Source organism: Prosopis cineraria, unplaced genomic scaffold (genome assembly GCF_029017545.1).
Source record: "Prosopis cineraria cultivar Desert tree isolate PC_DT_omini unplaced genomic scaffold, ASM2901754v1 PC6, whole genome shotgun sequence".
Classification (NCBI taxonomy): Eukaryota; Viridiplantae; Streptophyta; class Magnoliopsida; order Fabales; family Fabaceae; genus Prosopis; species Prosopis cineraria.
Genome location: NW_026555337.1, coordinates 16,706,903 through 16,718,728, shown reverse-complemented (window position 1 = coordinate 16,718,728; position 11,826 = coordinate 16,706,903). Strand labels below are relative to the sequence as shown.

Genomic DNA, 11,826 nt, shown 5'->3' with positions numbered 1-11,826 from the left:
CCGTGGCATGTCATACCATTTCATTGATATGTGATTTTTTTATAGTCTCCACTCTAGCCAAATTAGAACAATAATTATGGTTATTGCCTAATGAGCTTCATATAGGACACTATGACCCATACCCCCACTACATTATCTGACAAGATATATATTAAATTTAATTATACTTAAATTATAAATTTTAACTAACTTTAGATAGCTAACTATTAACTTGAATTTGTTGTGACTATATATAACATATAGTATTGAAGATGTCTATTGCGTTTGGTATATAGTTGCACACATAGATGAAATTCTTGAAAAGGTGGCCCAAGTCATATTCAATATGTGGGCAGTGGCAGTAGTTAGATTGGCCCAATAGTTTAGTTTGGTGTGTGTGTGTATATATATTGCATATTACATTTTTGGCCAATTTTTATGTCTTAGACCACTTAATTTTAGAAATTTAATTTGTAAATTAGCTATAATTATAGATTTTTTAGAGCTTAGGGTATAGGAATTTTAATGCATTTGGATAGAAATTTTAATAGAAATATTGATTGTATAGTTTTTGGTTGCTAGCTATCCATTTTGGTTGCATTATGTGTATTTTAATGCAAGAGCCGCCCCTTATGAAAAAAAATACTATAAATACTTGACGATTATTTCATAATAATTGTCAAGTATTTATGCTAAAAACCAAGGAGACTGCTGGCTTGGTTTTTACCATAAATAATTGATGATTATTTCAAATAATCGTCAGGTATAAGCTTTCAAAACTAACGACAACCAAATCTAAAAGCAAATATTTGACAGCTATTTGCAAGACTTCAAATACTTGACAATTTTTAATTGTCATTGGCAAAAATAACTGTCAAGTGTGGGGTTCTTCTGCCACTGTGCTTGTGCTTCTTTGCACACTCTTTGACCCCTAGGGAGTTGTAAAATACACTTAGATGTGCTTGCTGTCATTGTTGAGATAGTACCATCTTTCTTCTTGTCATCCTTTAATCATCACAACTGTAACATCTCAAAGTTTAGGCCTAAAAAGTCAAGAATATGCTAAAATTTAATAAGTTACTAAGCACAATTAATCAAGAATCCCTAAAGTATCTTGAAAAGGTAGAAATAGAATGACTTTCAAGGATCAAATAATTTTATCACAAAGAATTGGTAAATAATTTTGTAGCTCACAAACACAAAAGTTAATATGCAAATTCATGAGTTACCTTATACCTTATATGACACTAGAATTCTATAACAATAATTAAATCTAAGACCTCAAAAATTACAGACATGGCCTTCATAGCCACACTTTAGTGGTTAATTACACCAATAAATTTTGTATCTAATCCTTCGATTATATGATCACATAACATATAATTGGATTTTAACATTTCAAGAACCACCAGTTAACTCACATACAAATTTTTAATATTCTCCTGGAGACGAGGCCACAATAATTTTAATTTAAAATTTATTTTATTTTTAAAAACGACTTTAGAGTTATTAAAAACAAGTTTTGTATGTGCACTTAATTTAAAAACATGGACCTTAAACAGCGACGCCTATCACATATATCATGAATAAAATCCTAAAAAAAGAATGAATACTGTGAGTTTGATGTCCTAAACGTAATCACAAATCCAATCATCCAACAAAAGTTCAACTCGTCTCATGCATTTGCTACTATAATCTAGCATAATATCAAAAAATAAAAAAAAGGGAAAAAAAATTACATGCTGGAGCTAGCCAGTGACTAAAGCATTAACAGCAAAATAAATACAGTGAAGATGAAAACAATAATGTCTCATCACTTTTCTTGTGCTCGGGTTACACTACAAATAAATAGATTAATAATAATAATAACTTGAAACAAACATAGACAATCAAAACAAACAAAACATAGAAATGAACCTACAGAAAACCACTTTAATATTCATCGATCAGTTTCTGCACGACACAATTATTCTTTCCTTCCTCTCTTGTTGATCCATTGTATCACATAGAGCAATCCCTTTAGTTTCTGACAAGCATAGCGAAGAAGAAGCAGTGCATAAGATGATGATGCCAAGTATGCCATAAGAGAAAAGGTCATTTTTCCTCCCTAATGATATCAAATATGGGCAGAATATGGCTCCAAATACAATCGCCTGTCTGGCCATTGATGTTACAGTATTCCTCACACTTGTCGGAAATAATTCTACCACATATATGACAAAGATATCATAAGCTGTAGCTACACTAAAGAATGAAACCAAAGCAACGACTAGTTTTGCTATGTGTAGTTTGTTTCCCATCATACCACAAATCAAACAAAAGATCCCACTTGTTATGGTGAAGACAAGAAGTGAAGGTTTTCTTCTGCAGTTATTCAACAAGTATGTGGCTATAAAAGCTACGATGTCTAGTAAACCATAGAAGATAACACTCAAGTATATGTTGAATCCCAAATTTCCCACATTAAAAGGCATGCCAAAATACACCATTCCTATGCCAAAAACCAAGAATCAGAACTGCTAACAGTCGTTTAAGAGCCCATCTTTTCGCAAAAAGTTCTCTAATTTATGAGTAGAAGTTAAAAGTTGAAGTACTTTGTTTGGCATATTCTACTAGTAGGCTTGAAGTCAAAGTTGCACTACCTTGTGTTGAAGTAGTAGAGATTCCTCTAAGTAACGCTATGGCTTCCTTTTCTTGACCTCGCATGAGAAGCCACCTAGGAGACTCAGTGACAAAAATATAAGCAAAGATGGAGTAGCAAATTCCAGGAATGGATACCCAAAGGTAAAGAGACTTCCACGAGGAATCTCTATTAATATAAGCAATAGCAGGCAAGGATAGAAACCCTAATGTGAACCAAATGTATTCAATGACTCCAACTCGAAACCTCCACTCTTTACGAACTTTCTCTGTCAACAAAACCAGAGAACAAGTGCCCATTGATGAGCGACAAAACCCAATCACAAACTTTAAAGTAGAGTACACCCAAAGGTTGGTGGAGAAGACAATGATGGATGAAGCAATTGACGATGTTAAACAAGAGAGAAACATCATTTTCTTCCTGCCAAGAGATGAATCGGCAAAGTTGGCAATAAGAAACCCAGCAATAAAGCTTCCAATGAAGAAGGATGATTGGGGTAAGCCTATAAGAAATGAACCAGCACATTCAAGGCCCCATTGAGATATGATTGTCATTGAAGAGGGTCCATTCCAAGCCCAAACAGATCTTGGAAGCTTGCAAATATCAGAAACTTTTGAGCTACAGATAGTGTGATTGGTAGTTGTGCAATGCCATGTAGGGCGGGCATCAGTGTAGATACTGATGAACGATTATTGTGCATCAAAGAACATTGATATGGACACAAGAAGTGTTTGCAGGAGTTGTGTCCAACCAAAGTTTCCTAGACCATGCTCTATCATATCATCCAATGATGTTTGTGAAGCTCTCACTTTTGGATCAATATGAGTTGAAACCTCTCCTTGATTTGATATGATATGATCATTCAAATATGGTAATGTAGTATTTTTCTTCCCTTCTAAATCATATTGAGGTAAAATTCCAATTGGCCCTGTCATTTCTTCTCAGTTTTGTTGAGTGTAATTATGTACTCTTTCTGCATTTGCATACTATTTAATCAGATATATATATTAAAAATAATTTCTATTGGGGCAAAATATGGATTTTCATAAACTAGAAGCAGATAGTATAGGCGTCCATAAAAGTCATAATCAAAAACTCAAACCTTATCAATATTAACCAAAAGTGATGACTAAAGTATAAATTGGGAGTAAACCTTAATGGAGATATACTAACGGAAGAGGATGCATGCTTGAATGACAGGATTTGTGATACAAGTATGGTAAGCCTAAGAAAAGTATTCAAACAATTTTTGCAATTGAACATTAGGTGGTTTATATTAAATAGTTCCAAAAAAATAATGGGACAAACAATAAATTCTCAAGTTATGAGCTTCAATTTTCACATTGAGTACAGTCGTGAGCTACATAACAAAGACATCAAGACCTGTATCTACACTAAAGAAGAAAACCAGAGCAATGACTAGTTTTGCTATGTATGGTTTATATCCTATCACACTACAAATCAAACAAGAAATTTCACTTGCTATGGTAAAGACAAGAAGTGAAAGTTTTCTTATGCAGTTATTCAATAAGTATTATATGACTATAAAAGCTACCATGTCTAGTAAACCATAAAAGATAACACTCAATTATATGTTGAAGCCCATGTTTCCCACATTGAAAGCCACACCAACATACACCATTCCTATGCTAAAACCAAGAATCAAAACTTCTAATAGTAGTTTGAGAGCCCATCTTTTTGCAAAAAGTTATCTGATTGATGAGTGCATTTTGAAAGATGAAGTACTTTGTTTGGCAAGTTCAGTTGGCTAGCTTGAAGTCAAAGTTACACCAACTTGTGTCGAAGTAGTAAAATCCTCTGACTAAAGCTATGACTTCCTTTTCTTGAACTTGCATGACAAGCCACTTGAGAGACTCGATGACAAAAATATAAGCAAACATGGAATAGCAAATTGCCAATATTGAGAATTCCATGAGAAATCTCTATTAACATAAGCAATAGGAGGCAAGAATAAAAACCCTAAAGTGAACCAAATGTACTCAAGGACTCTAAATCAAAACCACCACTCTTTACAAACTCTCTTTGCCAACAAAGCTAGGGAACAAGTTCTAATTGATAGAGTGGCAAAACCCAATCACAAACTTCAAACTAGAGTACACCCAAAGGTTGGTGGAGAAGATAATGATGGATGAAGCAATTGACATTGTTAAGCAAAAGAGAAAGAGCATGTACTTCCTACCAAGAGATGAATTAGCAAAATTGGCAATAAGAAACCCAACAACAAAGCTTCCAATAAAAAAGGATGATTGGGGTAAGCCTATAATGAATAAAGTAGCACATTCAGGGCCTCATTGAGATATGATTATCATTGAGGAAAATCCATCCCAAGCCCAAGCAGATCTTGGAAGCTTACAAATATAAGGAACTTCTAAACTACATATGGCGTGATTAGTAGTTGTGCAATGCCATGTAGAGTGGGAATTGTTTTAGACACTAGTGAATGATTGTTGCGCATCAAAGAACATTGCTATGGACACAAGGAAGGATTGTAGAAAGTGCGTCCACCCAAAGTTTCTTAGACCTTCTTCTATCATATCATGCAATGATGTTTGTGAAGCTCTCACTTCTAAATCAAGATGAGTTGAATTTCTATTGACTTTGCCATTTCTATCAAGTTTGTTGAATCTCCTTTATGATATGATCATCCAAAGATTGTAATGCAATTTCCTTCTCTTATAAATCATCCAAAAATGAGTTTAAAGTCTATGATGTTTCATGGTTTATAGTTTAAGGGTCAAATTAACATTTTATTCAAGAATAAATGATTATAATTTTTTTTATAGATTAAAGGCCAAACCATATTTCAAAAACCTAAAACAAACATATTTACACCCTTTTTATGATACATTATTATTTATTTTTACATTTAGTGTACATATGAGAAAAATTATATTTTTGTTCATAAAAAAAATAGTATTTTGGGGATCAAGGGCGATCAACTTAGCTAATGAAATTTTGCTACTGCTAAAAAAAATGAAATTAGTGGCAAACAAATCTATCACTAATGAGCAAAATTTGTCATTAATTTTAGATTCAGTGATGGATCATTCGTCAGTAATTTCCTTCATAAATATGGTGTCACTAATTTAGGGATAAAAATGAATCTATTAGTAATTTAGTGATGCTAATTAATAAAATTTTATCACTAATTTATTTTATAATCACAATTTTTTATGGGTCCAATCACTACCATATCACTTCAAAAGTATAAATCACTTGCCATGTCAATGGTCTATTTTAATTTTCTTTTGATGTGACGTTATCTCGTCTCAAACCCAAGACTTTTCCTTTTTCATATGTCCCTTTTGTCGGTTGAGCTATGATGATTTTCATTAATATGCAAAGTTATACACACACATACATATTACTCAATTGAACTCATTCATTTGACATAATGTATTTTTTATATCTTTAAATATTATTAGTTAAATAAGTTGATAATATATATATATATATTTATTTATTTATTTATTTATATTATCATACACGCACACTAACACATGTAAATATATGATTCAATATTTATTAGTAGTTAATTAATATATTATTTAATATCAATTAATATATATTATGAAAATAAATATTTAAGTATATCATTTTATATTATCTATGTTACAATTAAAATATTCTCATATAATAAAATTTATTTAATATTTAAATTTACATAATAAAAGAAAAAATTATTTTTTATTTTTTTCTACATCATTTTATATTATATATTTTACTTATAAGAGGAGAAAAAATATTTGCATAATTATTTAATTTGATAGTAATTTTGAAGATTTTTTCATGTGAATCTCTCTATGTATATTATAAAATTTTCATTTTTATAAAATATTTAAGATCATTTTACTAATTTTTTAATTAAAAATATCTATCACTAATATAAAAATTTATTGATGGAAATTAGTAATAGATTTAAATCTAGCACTAAATTTATAAAATTTGACCAAAATATTATGACATCACATATCCATCACTAATCCATTACTAAGTTATGTAATTAGTGACAAATTTAAATTTATCACAAAATTTTCATCACTAATCCATCATCAATTTCGTGTGAAAATAAAATAAACTTTCAATTTTATCCATACTTAAATGAAAATTTTTAAACTTACATTATATTCTCTCTCATACTTAATGAATTTAAATTGAGGTAATATTAAAAAAATATAATTAATATACCTCATCAAGTGCCTTAGTTATATTAGGGACAAAAAATAAAAAAAAAAGTGCCATATAATAAGAATCAAAATAGTAATAATTAAGTAGCAGAGAGGGCCAAATATATCCGAATTAAGTTTCTAATTTTTCCTCTCTTTTTTTTTTCTTGGGCATGTAGGTCCCTCCCTCCTCCAAATTTCATATTTACTTTAAATTGGTTTATAAATTCAAAGAAAAATATTGGCAACAAAGTTTTTAAAAAACTATTAGTTTCAATCCTAAGAAAAAAATATTAGCATTAAATAATATTTGATAATGCAATGGAACATGAGTCTTCAATCTAAATCTAAATACATCAAAACTCTATTCCCTCTCATGAAAACTTTGTCTTGACTTAGGAGACACTTTGAGTCAACAACTCTATAAGAGCAAAGCTAATGTGTAATGTCCGCCTTAATATTATCATAACATAGCACACTCCACCATTATGATAACTAAGATTAATTAATTTCTTATATTAGGTTATCATGACAAAAGGGTTTAAAATCAAGTTTAAGAGTTGGGATCCTAAAAAACCTTTTTTGAAAAGATGTTTAAACTCAAACAATAGTTTAAAACTTCGTCTTAACTTAAAAGACACTTGGAGTCAGCAACTTTATAAGATTAAAGCTAATGTGTAATGTCTGCCTTAACATTATCATAACATAGCACACTCTACCATTATGATAACCAAAATTAATTAATTTCTTATATTAGGTTATTATGATAAAAGTGTTTAAAATCAAGTTTAAAAGTTGGGATCCTAAAAAACCTTTTTTGAAAAGATGTTTAAACTCAAATAATAATTTAAAAGAAGTAAAAAGAAGTAATGGAAGTATGGAAATATTCAAGCCTCAAATAAGGCAATTTGATCATTGCCCAAATTGCATTGTTTGTTGCGGTGCATGTGTCATCTGCAATTCCCTTATTGTGTAATGTGATGTACCTCTATTGTTATGACAGCAAACTACTATCATGATAGCACTTCGAGACTAACTTTTGGTGCACCTTGTTTCACCATCCAACATCCAATTATAGCGATTTAAGTGTCTACATGTAGATTTTTAAGCCACATATGTATTGGCACTATTTTCATAACTAAACACTTTACTATTTAAAAGTTGAATACCTAGGCACCAAATTACCCTTTTTTCCTTCAAAACTCACCATAGAGATGTCCAAAACCACCAACCAGGTGCCAACAATCCTAAAACCACTTGAACTAACTCAATTAGATTACAACACGCCTAATTGAATAGTTATACAACATTACACACATTCCAAACAAAATATGGCCATTAAAACTCCAATTTCACATAAATCAAGGGGTGTGCATAAAACTTATAATAAAAATCGCATAGCTATCCAACCACATACAAACACCACAATAATGCCACTTGCATTAGTATCTTAACTTCTTACAACAATTTTATTACAATTATATTCTCCTAGGCCGAGATACCCTAAATCACATATTCTTATGCAAGTATACCAAAATGATGCATAATCCTAAGTTGCATACACCACTAAAAAATAGGGTATGTATAATGCCTCATATTCAATAATTATAAGAAAAAATGTTGAATAAAAAAAGGCAGGATTTCGAAAAGCTAATATTCAGTAGTTAAAAATATGACCTTTGAATAAATTTATATGTATTCAACAGTTAAATAAATAAGCCATTGAGTAAATGCTTCAAAAAAGTGTCTGGTGACATCATTCCATTATTCAACAGTTTCTTAAAAAAATTGTTGAATAAACCACCAGAATATTCAACGGTTAAATTAAACAACCATTGAGTAAATGCTTTAGAAACTACCTTATGACATCATCAGATTATTTAACTTTTTCTTAATCAGAACCATTGAATAAACATTTAGAATATTTAACAGTTTCTATGAAGGAACCATTGAATAAACATTTATTCAATGATTCTATAACAGAACCATTGAATAATAGCATTTAAATTGTTTTTTTGTCTTGCGAAGCCATTACTCTTCATACGCTTAAAACTTCATTTTCTCTCTGCAAAACCAAATATCCACTGTCAAATCTCTTTCCCTAGGCACCAAGTCCACATTTCTGGTCAAACCCTTCGATATTCTGCCATTGGAATGCCGTCACTTGCCTTCTGTGATTTTTATCTTCCGCTATATGGTGTGCGAACACGTAAGTGCTTTATTGTGTTCTCTTCCGCTTCCTCTCTCTCTTCCTAAGTTCATCTTCCTCTTCTATTCCAGTTGCTAGGTTTATGGTTTATCTCCATTCAACTATGGTTCCTTACATTCGTGGGTTACATTGGCAAACGAAAAAAAGGTTAGTTTTTTTTTTAAGAAACTATAAAAAATTTGAGTAGTTTATTTAAATATAGATTGAATGGGTTATGATTATCTAAAGTGGGGATTATTTCATATACAATGTGCTTGAATTTTGGTTAAATGAAAATGCTTTGTCTATTGTCAATTTTGAAATTTGAATTGTGAAATTGTTAAATGTGATTGTTTTTAATACGAATTTATTGTTATTTTAATGTTTAATTTGTTAAAAGAGGGCAATAAGCCTAAGAAATGCTTAGTTTTATGCCGTTATACTGCCAATTTTTTTTTAAAATTTTAGTTTTGCAAATATAACCATTGTTAAAGTTGTTTTATGATCTGCAGGAAGTTTAATTATACTTCTATCTTGTTTCTTGAATTAGTTACTTTGTTGTGAAGGGTAAGTTACTTTACGATTCTTCACTTTAATTTATTCAAAATTTAATTATTTATATGATACTTCCTAATTGTAATTTTTTTCATAGGGGACACTAGATATTACTTGTGATTGATCTAACTTTAGGGAGGGTATGGTACCTTGACCCTATTCATAGTGGCCATCCCTCTAACAGATCGCATATTGTGGAAATGATTAATGAGTAAGTTGATTAATTTGTTTGCATATATGTATGTAATTTTTTCTTTTTTTATGAATATTTCTCATGTCAAATTTTCTATTTCACGTTAGGGCCATTTTCATGTACCACACTAATGTTGATCAAAAATTTTAAAAACTAGTAAAGGGCAGTGGTCAGTTTGATATAGCAGCATCATGGAAAGTTGTCAAGGCATATGTATTTATTATTAATTATATTAGCAACGTCACTGTATAGGTCATGTCATATTATTAATTAACTATTTAGTTTTTTTATCCATTGTATGATTGTAATGCCCAGAGCAAGCAAACAAAGTTAGGATTGTGGGTACACTATCATGAAATTCATGAAGGAAATAATCCAACATGCTCCAACCAAAATTCTTTCGAATGATGTAATATATATTATCTTCCTATGCATTAATATTTTATTAGTTTTTATCAATAAAAATGATTTTATTTTTTTGTTGTTGTTGTTGTTGCATATAGTACTACGAGGACATATATTGTGACATATACATTCATGCTCAAATGGAAAAAGTTCTTGAAGAGTTAGCACACAGTATTTTTGAAGCATGGTTTAGTTTTAACAGCCAGTAGCAATGATAGTTAGGAAACTTAGGCAAATTTTAGGATTTGAAGTTTTATGTTTTAGCCACTAATTGATTTAATTTAAGCACTTCAAATTGTATATAAGTTTTTTTATAGGAATTCATTGTACATTTATATGTATATACGTGACTATTATTGGCTAAAATTTGTGTCTAGGTGCTAGAATATCATCTTGTAATTTACAATGTAGGGAGTTGCTAGAAATACAATCTGCCCAATGCAAAAAATTGGGTCATAATATTCAATGATTATGAGAGAAAATCGTTGAATATGATGACTAATAATGCAATAAAAACTATTCAGCGATTGCATCATAGAATCATTGAATAAGTACAAATATTCAATAGTTATTAAGTGAATAATTGTTGAATAATAGCAAAATATTCAGCAATTTTTAGTCCAGAACTATTGAATATTATCTCTCACAATTTCTCATTTTCAAATTCCAAAAATTTATTCTACGGTTTTGGAATAAAAATCATTGAATAAATGGATAGTATTAATGGTTAAAAATCATTGAATAAATGGAATATTCAATGCTAGATTACTCAATGGTTCATAACCGTTAAATAGTAAGAAAAATAATCATTTTATATTCCTTTTTGTAGTAGTGATAACTTACAAATAATTCATTACACAAAACCAAAAGAGAGAAAGAAAGCTATACAAACACAAGCTCTTTAGACCCTAGTATAGTCCTCTTTACTTTTGTATCACAACCTTCACCTATAAAATATAACCATGGGGGTAAGTTGATGACTCAGTAACCAAATAATTTAATCCATTTACAAGCATACAAGAATAGCATATGAGTGTGTGAAGTGGTGAGTAAAAATATTTATCGAATGCATACAAACACATTTTTATCATATACCAATTCATACAATGCATGATCCATATTCTCCACCTTATATCCTCCTTATTTCGTCCAATTAAATCTGTGGGTTAACAATACAATAGGACTAAGTCCATACGATTGGACAATTCCAAGCTCACTAATCATAGGAGGCAACCTCAACCAAAGGCACCTTCACCTATTTTGTGTTAGATAGGGAGGCATAGTGGAAGATTAAAAGTTCAAAATCCCTATTCCCATGTGAACTGAACAAACTCATTTAAATCAAGGTAGATAGAAGAGTTACCTACCTTTTTAAGTTTCATATTCTCACTCGTTCTCTTAAGAGTTTGGATCTAAAGAGTTGACAATATAGATCTGTTCCTTCTACCGATATCTACATGAACAGGTCTCCACTCAAACAATGTGCTAACACTTAAAATGTCCATCCATTTCTTAAACATCGAACTCCTTTTTCTCTAAGGTGTTTCCGTGGCTCTCATAGTCATTTGCCGTCAAGACTTTTCTGACCTCTCTATTCAAGCACGCACCCTTCTCTATAATATATATATATATATTAGAGTTTTATCTATCTTTTTTGAATTTTAAAAATAGTCATAAT

The 11,826-nt window shown here is 30.4% G+C and overlaps 1 pseudogene; it reads right to left on the bottom strand.

Annotated features, from left to right (window-relative positions):
- Positions 1–1,925: 1,925 nt before the first annotated feature.
- LOC129313946 (organic cation/carnitine transporter 2-like) lies at positions 1,926–3,555 on the bottom strand (annotated as a pseudogene).
- Positions 3,556–11,826: the final 8,271 nt, after the last annotated feature.